This window comes from Euprymna scolopes, chromosome 9 (assembly GCF_053919585.1).
Source record: "Euprymna scolopes isolate OS-2025 chromosome 9, ASM5391958v1, whole genome shotgun sequence".
Classification (NCBI taxonomy): Eukaryota; Metazoa; Mollusca; class Cephalopoda; order Sepiida; family Sepiolidae; genus Euprymna; species Euprymna scolopes.
In genome coordinates, this window is record NC_136490.1 from 41,582,666 (window position 1) to 41,596,202 (window position 13,537).

A 13,537-nucleotide genomic window follows, 5' to 3' on the forward strand; every position below is an offset into this window, starting at 1 on the left:
AAGTTTCGTTTGGTTTGAGGTAGAAAGGGAGAGAGGGGGAGAATATTGACAGTGGACGAGTTTTTGTTGTGAATGTTTATGATAGGTGATCATGTGTAACAGAGCGCGGACGTGCGTCTGCAAATGCATGCAAAATGACGTCACCGGTAAAGAAAAAAAGATTACAAACAGGAGAAAAAGGAAGATCACGTGCGAGGCATGGATGAGGTGCGAGAGCACGATCACGTTAGAGAATGAGGAAGTAAATGTCGTTGCTCAACAACAACAATAACATCAAAAAGTGGGTTTAAGTTCTTTTCTATTCTTAGTCTCCTTTGAGACTGAGGATACAACGCATGGGTTCCCTGTTGGTTCCCGGACAACGTTATATATAGATTAAAGTTCGGCGGAGCACTTGCCATGAAAATAACGAGAAAGTAGAGAAAGACTAGCATCTCTTCTGTAAGAAAGAGGTAGTAGAGAGGAGAAAGGGGCATCTTGTTTAAGTTTCTGTCAATCTCTGGTGGTTTAGAGACATAGTGAATGTATAACTAGTGCATTAAAAGTGGGTCACTGTATTAGTATTAAAGTGAAATTGAATGGTTTGACCAAACAGTTAATCTATGCAATCAATGATGGCGGGAAATTAGTGTTATACTCTTATTGAATATAGATCAACCTTTCTAAAAAGATGTAATTATTTTTGTATTATTTAATAAAAAAAGATTTCTAGTAACAAAAAGCAAAATTGATTATTATTACTTAAAATCAAATCAATTGATTATTATTACTTATTAAATCAAACGATGAAAAATGGATGACTACTGAAATAAAATTGGAAAAGTCGTCTATAGTGAATTCGTTGATAAAAAATTTTAAATGCAGACATTTAAAAATCTAGGAAAAAAAAATTATTTTTTAAATAAATATTGAGATAAACCAGTCTGTAAATAAACTATGGAATATATTTGCCAAATAACAACTTAAACATATTGAACATTGTTTTTTTTTTAAATGGGTAGCTAAAACAATCGATGGGAGATAAAAGATCAAGAGGAAGGGAATGTTGATACATGTGTTACATAATGACGTTAGTTATATAAGTAGTTTTTTATAAACCAAGTCCGCAAATATGGTAAATCGTAAAGCTGTAAAAATTAAAGCTATTTTGTACCATTTTTATTGGTTTTACAACTGTGACCTAAATAAGAAAAAAAAAAAAAAAAATAAGATAACTACATAAAAACTTATTAACTTTTGCTATTCCTCCTAGTGCTTAACTTAAATATATTTTTGATAGAATATGAATCCTTTGGGGTTTTCAGTGCAAAAACCAACACCTATTGTAAACGGTGATGCAATTCATTAAACACAAGTTGATTAAGCATGAAGATATTTCGTATGTCTTAAGCCTTCGTAGTTTCGAGGAGATTTATTTTTCAATTTCAGGCACCAGCACCAAAAGCAATCTAAGACCGTTTTCACAATTAGCCACTGGCTAAGGCATTTAGGATCGCGTCTAGTCGTCTTGAAATACCGAACCACTCCGTTTAAATTTCGCCAATTAACTAACTGCATCAAACCAAATCTTCCCACCCCAAATTCTTAGCGAGAATAATTAGTAGCGCTTACCTACAACTTCCTAAGTTCTGTCTATGAAGCTAGCCAATCCCTGACAATTATCCATTGTACAAATTTCCCTTGAAATTTACATAGAGTCGTTAACTTTCCCACCTGAATATAATAGTAGGGGAACTCGCTGACCATCACGCAGACAAAACCCAGCGCAATGATTTACAAAAAAAAAAAAAAAAGAAAAAACTCTGTCTCTTCCCTATTTGCAAAATGTGGCTTCAGGTAATTATATCGCAGTGTTTAACTCTAATATAATTCGTCTGGTCTCAACCTTAATTTACAACGTACCAATCATATTCTTCTAAAATCCCAACTATTACCTTATCCGCTTCTTAGATCTAATATCATCCACTTAAAATGCTTTTCCCCGACAGCAGGACTTTACTAATCTGTCTGCAAAGTCAATATAGTGCGTTAGACATTAATGGTACAGAGTTACTTCCATGGAATCGTTAGTCAGAATCGTAATCATTTCTGCAATTCAATCATTTTTATTTATTTTTTTATTTTTTTATGCCTATCGACCCAGACGATGTGAAAGCATTTAATATAAGAAACTAACAGCAAAGAAAGATGATTATAGCGATGACAAAAGATGCTATTGGCCTTAGTCTTGCAAAGACTAAAGCTATATAGGTAGGAGATAAAAAAGCAGTTACCAGGAAAAGTTCCACAAACCTGCAGCTTTTGGAAATAAGCTAATGGAATAGAAAGCTGTTTTACAATGAGGTATCGAAACAGCGAATTGATGGGGACGACTAGTCCGATGAATCAAACAAGCTGGAACAAAGAAAGCAAGGAATAAATCAGACAATTATAAAGAACACGTACCATAACAGTATTTATAGACAAGACTGAGATTAGGAACATCACGTCTATGAGAGAGAGAGAGAGAAATTGAGAGAGAGGGGGAGAGGGGGATAGAGAGGGGGTTAACAGAAGAAAAAGGGTGGGGGCAATTAAATTGCAGATACGTTTCTACATATCTTATAAAGAACCCTCGGCACTTCTACGCTATCGGGAGGAAATTTCGGAAATCGTAATACTGAATTTCACATGGAAACAATGGTATCTACATATTCCTCGTATTTTGAAGATGATTATATCCCAAAATTACGAAAATCGATGAGGCAGAAAATTATTTATTAAAGAAAATAAAAAATAGAATCTGATGAAAACGACCGTAAAACACAGAGTTCAAAATAGAGGTAATTTTCCGTTTTTATAAAAACAAGATGGCGGCAGTTTTTCACCTGCTAACACGATTAAAGTTTTTTAAGAAATTAATTGAAATTTTTAGTTTCCAGAATAATGAGGGATGTCTACAATTCATCCCGGATGGAAAAATAAGCTTTCGTTTTTATTGAAACTTCTGTCTCTTCTCCTCTCTCGCATACTCTATATCTGGCTGTCCGTTGCATTCGTTATCTCGGCACCAAAACAAACACTGTTTTTTTGTTGTTGTTATTGTTGTTTTTTGTTTTCGTTTCAGCTAATTTCGACTGCATAATTTGGAAGCTACCATTGTAACTTATTAGAATTGACAAAAAAATAATCAATTGAAACCTTTGTTTTCTTTTAATATCTGAAAACTCCATTTATCGACAACGAAATCTAGTCCCAATTCTGTAGAAGCGCCGAACCCCCAAATAGGGCAAAGATTCACCAGCCTAAATATTGCAATACATAATCTGATAGTAGATTTGAAGAAATAAAGAATAGTCTTAGGTGCGAGGAAGTTCTTGAAGCGAAAGAGAAAGCAATATTATATTACACTAATAAGTCACCGCTTATCCGAACGCGAAGTTCACAAGAGGTTATGGGTTACTAGGTTTGTCCGGTGGACGGTGAGGCAACACCTTGAGGATTCGAGATAATAGTTTAAACTCAGCAGATTTTGGTTTTCTAAGTGGACGGCTGAACAAGAACTTGTTAATATTGAACTTGAAAATCATAATGTTGTAGTAAGCTAGGAAGTAACACCGGGTTATTGTTCAACGGCTGGACGTTTCTTGGTTCGCTTAGTCCTAAGTACACTCAAAAAGGAGACAAAATTGCTGACGGTGGCTTTAGCTAAACGAGATATTGCTGTGAATGTTGTACAGAGATTGAAGTTGGGCCAAGTATCTACCATGGAAACAACGGTAGGGCAAGGAAAGACTAGCAAAGTTTATTATGTGAGAAAGGAAAGAGGACATTACCCACTAGATTTCGAAGTCGATTTTATGCTCTGTCAAGATAAGCGGTGCCCCCGAGGTAAACGAAAAAAAAAAAAAGAAGTGTTTATTTTGGTGCCGAGTTAACGAATACAACGGACAGCCAGATATAGAGTATGCGAGAGAGGAGAAGAGACAGAAGTTTCAATAAAAAAGAAAGGTTATTTTTCCATCCGGGGTGAATTGTAGACATCCCTCATTATTCTGGAAACTAAAGATTTCAATTAATTTCAGATTCATGTAAAACCAATTAAAACCCAACTTAGCAGCTGTAGATATGAGGCATGCTGTTATTTCACGAACTTTTATCCTGGCGATAAATTAGGGAGAAGATGAAAAGGCGAGAACAATAGAAGGCCAATGCAGTAAACTACAATCGATCCGAATTCAAATAGTATTGCTTTTTATCCATACACTAGCAGGAAGATCTAACGTTGGGCGGGATTGAATGATTATCAACGAATATTTCAAACTCCTATATTTTTTTGCCATGGAAATCTGTGAAATCGCTCTTTTCTTAATCAAATCTACTGATTGTCTGCTCTAGTAAAGGACCCACCGCGATGCACTGGAAGGAAGTTTTACACGCAGTGACTTATTTCACAACATATTTTAGTTTACATTGAATTGTAGAGAACCTACTATTGATTATATAAAATCAATATTATATAATGGTCTGATTAAAGTTCAAAATGCAAAAATCAAGTAGCCTGGTTTAATTGTGGTCTAAATAGAAACATTCATTTCGAACGGATCCCTGTCATATTAAAGAACCTACTGATGATGTATATGCCAGACCTTTCTGCTTGTACGGTAATATAACTTTTTAAATGAATTTTTGACGTATAAGGCGTTATCTTCAGTCAAAATTACCTGTCCCTTCTTTTATCGGATTATTTTGATTATTGATACTTATCAAAGACATTCCGATGCAAAACCTATCTAAGACCACTGCCAGACACATAAAGTATATTTGTGTGAAATTAAAAAAAAATCGGCCCAGTCGTTTAGGAGCCAATACGGAACGAACTCACAAATACACACACTAAGCTTCTTTTATCTAATAGATAGATAGATAGATAGATAGATAGATAGATAGACATCTTTATAACTTATTTCAACCCTTAATTTGTATCTCCACTAGAAGACGTCTTTTTATAAACGTTTCCAAATTCAAATCACATCGATATTTCCAAGAATGGAAGATAGACAGAAGTTGATATTTACTTCCTCTCTAATTTTGGCAGATGTGACAAAAGGTGAAGCCAGCGCCCCAAAAGGAGAAGCACTCTGGGTATGTAAAAATTGCCTCTGCAGTCCTGTTGACATTCCCAAGTAAGGGCGCCTCATGCAGTAAGCAATTAACTTACTTCTCCCCCCTCCCCTCGAAAGACGGGAGGCAAGACCTAGCAGGATGGATCTTCTATGACTACACAGTACGTTTCAGCTCTAACCTCAGTTAACAGGGGACAAGTATATTTAAACAATGGAACATACTCTGTTGGCTTTGGAGTCTGCGTGAAAACGACGGACTGAGTAGTGATAGAAAGAAGTTAAGTTTCGGACCAAGATAATAATTTGGTACATATTATTTATTTATAAACTTTATGTTACATATTTTAGAGACATACGTCTCTGAAATATGTAATACTAGCATGGGTGCCCGGCATTACCCGGCTGTTTGGAAGTGTATGCTAAGCAAAAAAAAAAAAAAAAAAGGTCCATTTTTTAACTTTGACCCATATTATGACCCTTAAAATTAATTGTTTTGGGCTCAATTAAAGTTATTGAGTTAGCTCCATTCCAAGGAACCTATATCTAAAATTTCAAGTGTTTAGACCGAAAATTGTCGGAGGAGTTTGGTAGAGTTCTCAAAGGTCAAATCGTTGAACTTTGACCCCTTAATCGCCAAATTTCTGTCCGAAAACCAATCACACAGATTTTCCCAAATGTCAGTACCTTGTATATCAAATTTCGAGTCTGTAGACTTAAAATTGACAGAATTATGTCGTAGGGAAATGTACACACACAGACACACAGATACACAGATACACAGACAGACAGACAGACAGACATACACTTTCACTTTTATATATATATATATATATATATATATATATATATATATATATATATATATATAGGGATATGACAATAGAATATTCGTTTCATTGTTTTGACTCTCGAGTATATATCCAACACCGTTAGACACAGTTAATAAATCGATAACCACATCACTCTATATAAAACATATAAGATATTTACTGATATATACTGGAGAGTCAATGAAAAGAATATGCTGTTGTCATAACCTTAGTAAGACATGTCTTTTTAAAAATAAATAATCTGCATTTTATTGCTCACATTTGCGATCGAGCACTTTATTGATTTCATTTCAACACATCCCGACGCCCTAAATAATTTCGTATCCATAAAATTGAATCTATATTGTGCTTTTCCTGTTAACACTTTAAATGAAAAAGAGATACACATAATGTTTATCTTTTATCCACGGCGATAAGGTGTGACACAAGTGTCGAAAAGAGTGATTTATGAGCCAACGCCCCCTGTAAAGAACGCTTTTGCCTGCATAAAGTGCTTGAGCAGCCTCATCAGTATTCCTCCGTAAGGGGGGGGGGGTCAGGTGATTAGCAATAAAGTAACCCCTTCTCAAAAAGTGAAAGCAAAGCATGGGAGGGTAGACCTCCTAGAACTGCACAGGACCAGCATTATGCCACAGTTAACATCGAAAAAAAAAAACGTTTAAAAAATGGCCTAGATATTGTCGTCTTTGGTGCCGAAGGTAAACTTCCGGTTGACGGCTAAAAGCTATAAATAATAATCTACTATATAAAGAACAGTTGTCTCTGTGTATGTTTGGATGTCCAGCTGCAAATCAAAAACTATAAAACAACGCCGTATGAATAAAATTAAGAAAGACATTCATGATTTAGGTTTCATGCACATTTCATCGGGGATGCGGGGGTTTCACCGAGGGGTGCGGAGGTTTCATCGGGGCGTTCTTCAGTGTTGTTATGTAATGATTTGGAAAGAAAAAGCTAACTCCTCGGGCAATCTTTTTTTTTAAAGGAGAGTTGTATGTGCGTGCTAGAGGGGAATGGGCTGAGTAAAAAAGAAAGAAGTACTCGGCGAGAGACAGATAAAGAAACGGATAGAGAGCTGTAGAGAGATATAAGTTTTAATAGAAAGCGGTTACACATTTGCCCCTGGCAACACCGGGTAACCCTGCTAGTGCAATATAAAGGAAGGAACAAATACAGCTAGACTGTTTCCACCGGCTTTACTGGTCTCAGTGTTCGGAAGTAGGTGGGGCCGCATCTAGATCCAACCAGCTGTTCCCGTATGGCACGACCACATTATCTGATAATAACACCATTAGTGATTTTATGTTCATTCATAAATGTGACACCTGTGAGAAATACAAATCCACGTAAAGAAGAGAACTGTTTCAGAAAATTTACAACCAGTTTTACTTAGGATCAGATATAGTAGAACACCGGAATACGGCATTAATCCGTTCCGGAGTTGGGATCATAAGGTGAAATCGCCGGATGGCGGTGGCCTAAGCAAATTTTTATACAGTACATATAAAAAATTAGGAAAAAAATACAGTACAGTATATAATAAGCGTGTATAGAATCAAATAACATTATAAATAACACCATAATGTGGAAGCAAATACCGTAACCAGAGGCCGAAGAAAAAAACATCGTATTTCAAATCCTAACAGGAAAGAAAAACGTATCCTAGGGCCACCGTATTCCGGTGTTGTACTCTATTCAAATTAAATCAGAAACCTGATCTATAGAACTAAAAGCTAGTCTGTTTGTCTACTGTTGTTTATACACTCGGAAGCAACAGGCTAGTTTACAACTAAATTTCGCATGTGCTTTGGCTATGATAGAAAGAACTTTATTAGTTACGTAAACATGAAATTTTAAAAAATGCCTGTCATTTTTCTGTTTGGCGAGTTTGAAAATATATTTGTTTGTCAGCTTTTCTTTTTTTATTCTTGGTTTAGTCCTTCCAATTCGAATGTCGTCTGCTTCCATTTATATAGAGCTTTTTCTTTGGTTAAACAAACTCCCAAAAATCCAATTAAAAATAATAATAAATAAATAATAAATAAGTAATAACTAATCAGAAAATAAAAAGTCACCCCCGACCCCTTAGTATCACATTAAAAATTACTAAAAAACATAACAGAAAAAAAAAATAATAAAACATAACATAACAGAAAAAAAAATAAATAAAATAAACTAAACTTTGAAAACCTGAAAAATGTTGATAAATGATAAAATCATTTTTTAATTAAATTTTTTGTTTTGTTGTTGTTATTAAATTCCAAATTTTCACCAATAACATGGCTTTATAAAGGAGATCAGTCCGATTGAGTTTTTACTTCTTCATAATGATGTAATGAGGAGTCGTAGCCCTCCCCCCCAAGAGAAAATATGCCCTGTTTCGGTAACTGTTCAAATCAATCGATCTCCTTGATAAAGCAATGTTATTGGCGAAAATTCAGGATTTAATAACAATACACAAAACAAAAAATTAAATTAAAAATGATTTTACCATTTCTCAACATTTTCAGGTTTTCAAATTTCTTATTTAAATTCATATATATATATATATATATATATATATATATATATATATATATAGTAGCAAAAGTACCTGTCCTTCACTGGGTTCAAAAACAGCCTACAGAAAATGGACTCTGATTTATGAAAGTATGATAGGTTATGAAAAGGAAGGGTTGTAAATTTGGGTTGGATTTGGGGGTATCAAAGCCAAAGCAAAATATGATGAAAGTAAAAATAAAATAGATAAACCCCATAATTTATTATACCATACCTGTTCACACTGAAACACTTATCACAATATTCTGTGGATCTATATTGAAAAACCTTCTTAAACTTTGTGACATATTTCCATTCTATGGAAGTCAGGTGCGAACGAACACCCCATAATTTTATTATACCATATTTCTTAAAACAGAAACATAATTATCAAAGTATACTTACACAGATAGATATGAAAAGTCTTTATTAAAGTGTGTGCCTATTTCCATTCTATGGAGGTCAGGCGCGAACACAGACCCCACAATTTTATTATACCATCCTTATTTAAGTTAAAACATACTTATCAAATTATTATTATGTACATCTATATCAAAAACACTTGTACGTTTTTTTTAAATTTTTAAATTTTTTATTTCCATACTTTGCGGACCAGGCGCGAACGCAGACCCCACAATTTTAATGAACCACCGTTCTGCCAGATCAAACATACCCATTCCTGTGTCTCGATACATCTTCTATCATTATATGTAATCAGTTTTTTTTTTTAATCGTCAACCATATAGGAGTCTATTCGTGACCAGACACACACATACACATACACACACAGACACACACACACACACAGACATTCAGCTTTATATATATATATACATATATATATATATATATATATATATATATATATATATATATAATAGGGTATAGGGGGCTCTGGGTAGAGGTAGTACCTTTGAATCTCTAGATGCTGCACCCATTAGGGTGGAGAGAGATCACTGGTCCTCGCTCATCTCCTAAATCTCTCACTCACTGAGTACTGGTCTCAGCAGGCCTACCAAACCTTCTGAGAGGACGGTGTTGGTACAGCATCACTAAGCAATGTGTCCACTAGACTGAACTAACCGTTAGAGTCAAGGACCAAGAAATAGCTGGTATGGTACCCAGCTGCACAGAAAGCTTACCAGGGTGGATCAGGCCCATTAGTGTTGGCTCACATCTAATCTAGGAGATGGAACACTCTTACAAGAAAATCCTGCGATCGTTTTATCATCTGACGTGTGGCACATGTGTGCACATGTACAGACCATGTTAATCCGATGGAGAGATTGTGCTTTGTTCAGCAAAAGCAATGGCCACTTAAAACAAATCAAAGTGCCGGTTGTTTAGTGAACCGTTTTCACTCATTTAAGCCTACAGTTTGGTACATCGATATGTACCTTTTTTTTTAAACTAATAATAAATCAATAAATCCTGTGGCGATGATGGGATTGTGACGGAAACAGGTGAAGGATGTCATTGGTAGTTCCTAGCATGAACATTGCACATACTTGGTGGAAGATAGATAGCCGTTTTTCACAACAGCCGCAAGTAATTGTGTGACTCGTGTCCTTTCATAAAGCAGCCCTTTGTAGGATGTCACTGCTTTCCTCTTCATGGGGAGGGGTCTATAAAAGGTGACCTAAAAATTGTTTACTTGCTCATGTACCTGTCATCAGGTGCAGATGTCTGGGCATCCAATATTTGCATCCAAATCAAGAATAGAAACAAAATACATGGAACGAATATGTTCATTGCTACTTGGAATGTAAGAACACTCCAGGATAACAAAAAGAACCCTGAACGAAAAACCGCTAGCATAGCTGTTGCAACTCTTTCTGAAACTAGGTTTACTAATACAGGACAGCTGGAGGAAGTTGAAGGTGGATACACTTTTTATTGGATTGGGAAACCAAGTTCTGAGAAACGTGAATCAAGCGTTGGTTTTGTTTTGCCATCAGGAATGATATTGCCAACAATCTTGAGTCCCTACCCGTTGGTATAAATGACAGACTTATGTCCTTGCGCATTGCAGTAGGAAAAGACAAATATGCCACATTTTTTAGTTGCTATGCACCTACACTTAATTTATCTGATGAGCTAAAAAAGAGGTTTTACTCCTCTTTACGCGAACAGATTAACAAGATCTGTATACAGCATAAGCTGTTTGTCTTGGATGACTTCAATGCTCGTGTGGGCAGTGCTACACAATTTTGGAGAAATGTCATTGGTTCACTCAAATGGTGTTCTTTGCAGTGAATTCAATCTTTTGCTCACTAATACAGTGTTTCAGCTGCCTAATTACAAGAAAGCCAGTTGGAGACATCCCCGGTTTAATCATTATCATCTCATTGATTATGTCATTGTACGTCGTTCTGATAGACAAGATATAAATCTTACACGCTCTTACAGCATCGGAGAATGTTGGTCAGACCATAAATTAATTTGCTCCACAGTCAGGATTGAAATCAAACGCTCTGTTCGAAACCAACGTAATTCTTCCATCAAGAGAATTTATGTAGACAAGTTGAAGATTAAGGAGATAATGCACTCATTTCAAAAGGTTACTGATGAAAAGCTGTCCTCCGTTGTATGTGGGAATGACATTGAGGCATCTTAGAGAGAGTTTAAAACTGCAGTGTATGACTCTGCCAAAGAGTCATTAAGATATGTTCGAAGGAAAAACTAAGATTGGTTTGATGAAAATGATCCAACTATCGTCCCACTGCAGTAATCAATACTTGATGGGTTTGATACATGTTATTGATAACATGCATCAAACCCATCAAGTATGGATTACTGACAAAAATTCTTCATTGAAACACAAGGCTTTCTTAATGGCCAACAGGTTGGCACAATCTTGGCTCCGGAAAATGAAACAAAACTGGTGGGAGCAGAAAGCTGAGGCCTTACAAGATGCGGCGGATAGGTGTGATTTTAAATCATTCTACCAAAATGTCAAGGGGGTGTTTGGCCCCATTTTAAGGGGGGCATCTCCATTATTTTCGTCGGATGGCATTCTCCTCTCTGATAAGAAAGAAATTTCTAAGCGCTGGGCTGAACACTTTTCAGATGTTTTAAACAGAGAATTGAATGAGCTGTAAAGCAAATTTCAAATGGTAAGACTCCAGGTGATGACGGCATACATGCAGAAGTATACAAATGTGGAAGCCAACTGTTAATCAGGAAACTAAGTGTCCTGTTTTCATCAATATGGAAACTTGGGAATATTTCAAAGACGCGTCAATTATTCACCTGTTTAAGTACAAAGGAAATAAGTGTGAGTGTGATAATCATAGAAGAATTTCTCTTTTATCTGTTGCTGGTAAGATTCTAGCTCGTGTAATCCTAAATAGACTCAATGGTTCCATCTGTAAAACTGTACTCCCAGAAACCCAATGTGATTTTAGGGCAGGAAGAGGTACTGTGGACATGATCTTCAACCTTTCGTAACTACAGTAGAACGTGAGGGAGCAGAATAAGGACTTTTTTGTCACATTCGTTGACCTCACAAAGTCGTTTGATATCCTCTCTAGGGATGTCCTGTAAACTGTTTTGAGGGGGCTTGGTATTCCGAACAAGATGTTGAATGTGATTGTCTCCTTTTATTGGGGAATGGTGGCGACAGTACGATCTGGCTGTGAACAAAGTGAACCATTTGAAGTGTCAAATTGAAACCAAGCAAGTGTGTGTCTTGCTCCGATCCTATTTGCTCTTTTCTTTTCGGTGATGCTTGACGACAGCTTTCAGGAACATCTCAGGAGGCATAGGTGTTGAGAATCGATCAAGTGGATGATTATTTAACCAGCAACGGTTCAAGGCCAAAACCAAGACTTCTGTGCAGACTGTTCTTGGCCTCCTTTATGCTGATGACTGTGCTCTGTCACCCATAGTCTTGATGACATGCAGAACATCCTCAATAGCTTTTCTGGTGCATGTAAGGCTTTCGATTTTACAATTAGCATAAAAAAGACTGAACTTATTCACCAGCCAAAACCAAACGACACGTCCTCTTCACAACCAGTGGTATATGTTGATGGTGAAGCTTTGAAAACAGTATCTTCTTTTACATACCTCGGCTCTATTGTGTCTGATGATGCTAAATTTGAAAAGGATATCCAAAGTAGACTTAATAAAGCTAGTGAGGCATTTGGTAGGTTGCGACACAGACTCTGGAACAGCCACGATGTGTCTCTAAAAGTAAAGATGGCAGTCTACAAATCTGTTGTTCTGCCCACTCTTCTGTATGGTGCCGAAACATGGACCTTGTACCGCAAGCATATAAATCAGCTTGACTCCTTCCATATGAGATGTCTGCGTTTTATTTGCAATGTTGGATGGCAGGATTGTGTTCCGAATAGTGAATTACTGGAGAGATGTGAAATCACTGGTATTGAATCATTTTTGATCAGGATACAAATGCGGTGATCGGGTCATCTTGTGAGAATGGATGACTCAAGTGTTCCTAAGCAACTTTTTTATGACCAACTGACAAATTCTTGCCGTCCAATTGGGCGTCCGCTGCTTCGTTACAAAGATAAACTAAAAGACAACCTGAAACGTTGTGGAATTTCTCTGAGTTCCTCGCAGAGAATGGAGGAAGATGTGTTTCCTGGGGAGCAAAGAATTTGAACAACCGCCTTTATCATAGGTATACCCTTCGTGCAAATATGAAGGCAAAACACAAGAAAAATCCACCTAACAATGAATATGTATGCCATTGTGGTTTCAGAGCACGCAGCAAAGCAGGGTTATCTGTTCACTCGAGAAGACATCTTTGACCGACGAGCATATGAAAGTTCACCATCTGCGGAGGAGTGTGCCGGACGTCTACAGGATTGTAATTACACATGTGGTGTCATAGAGCTTGGGAGCTGCTGAAGATTGCATACTGAACCCTCATTCATCGTCTTCGATGAGAGAATCCACCATATATATATATATATATATATATATATATATATATATATATATATATATATATATATAATTTTTAAAACAGTAATCTAAATAATAAATAAATAAAAATGTTATATACGTCCAAACAAATTAAAGGGCGACTTTCTA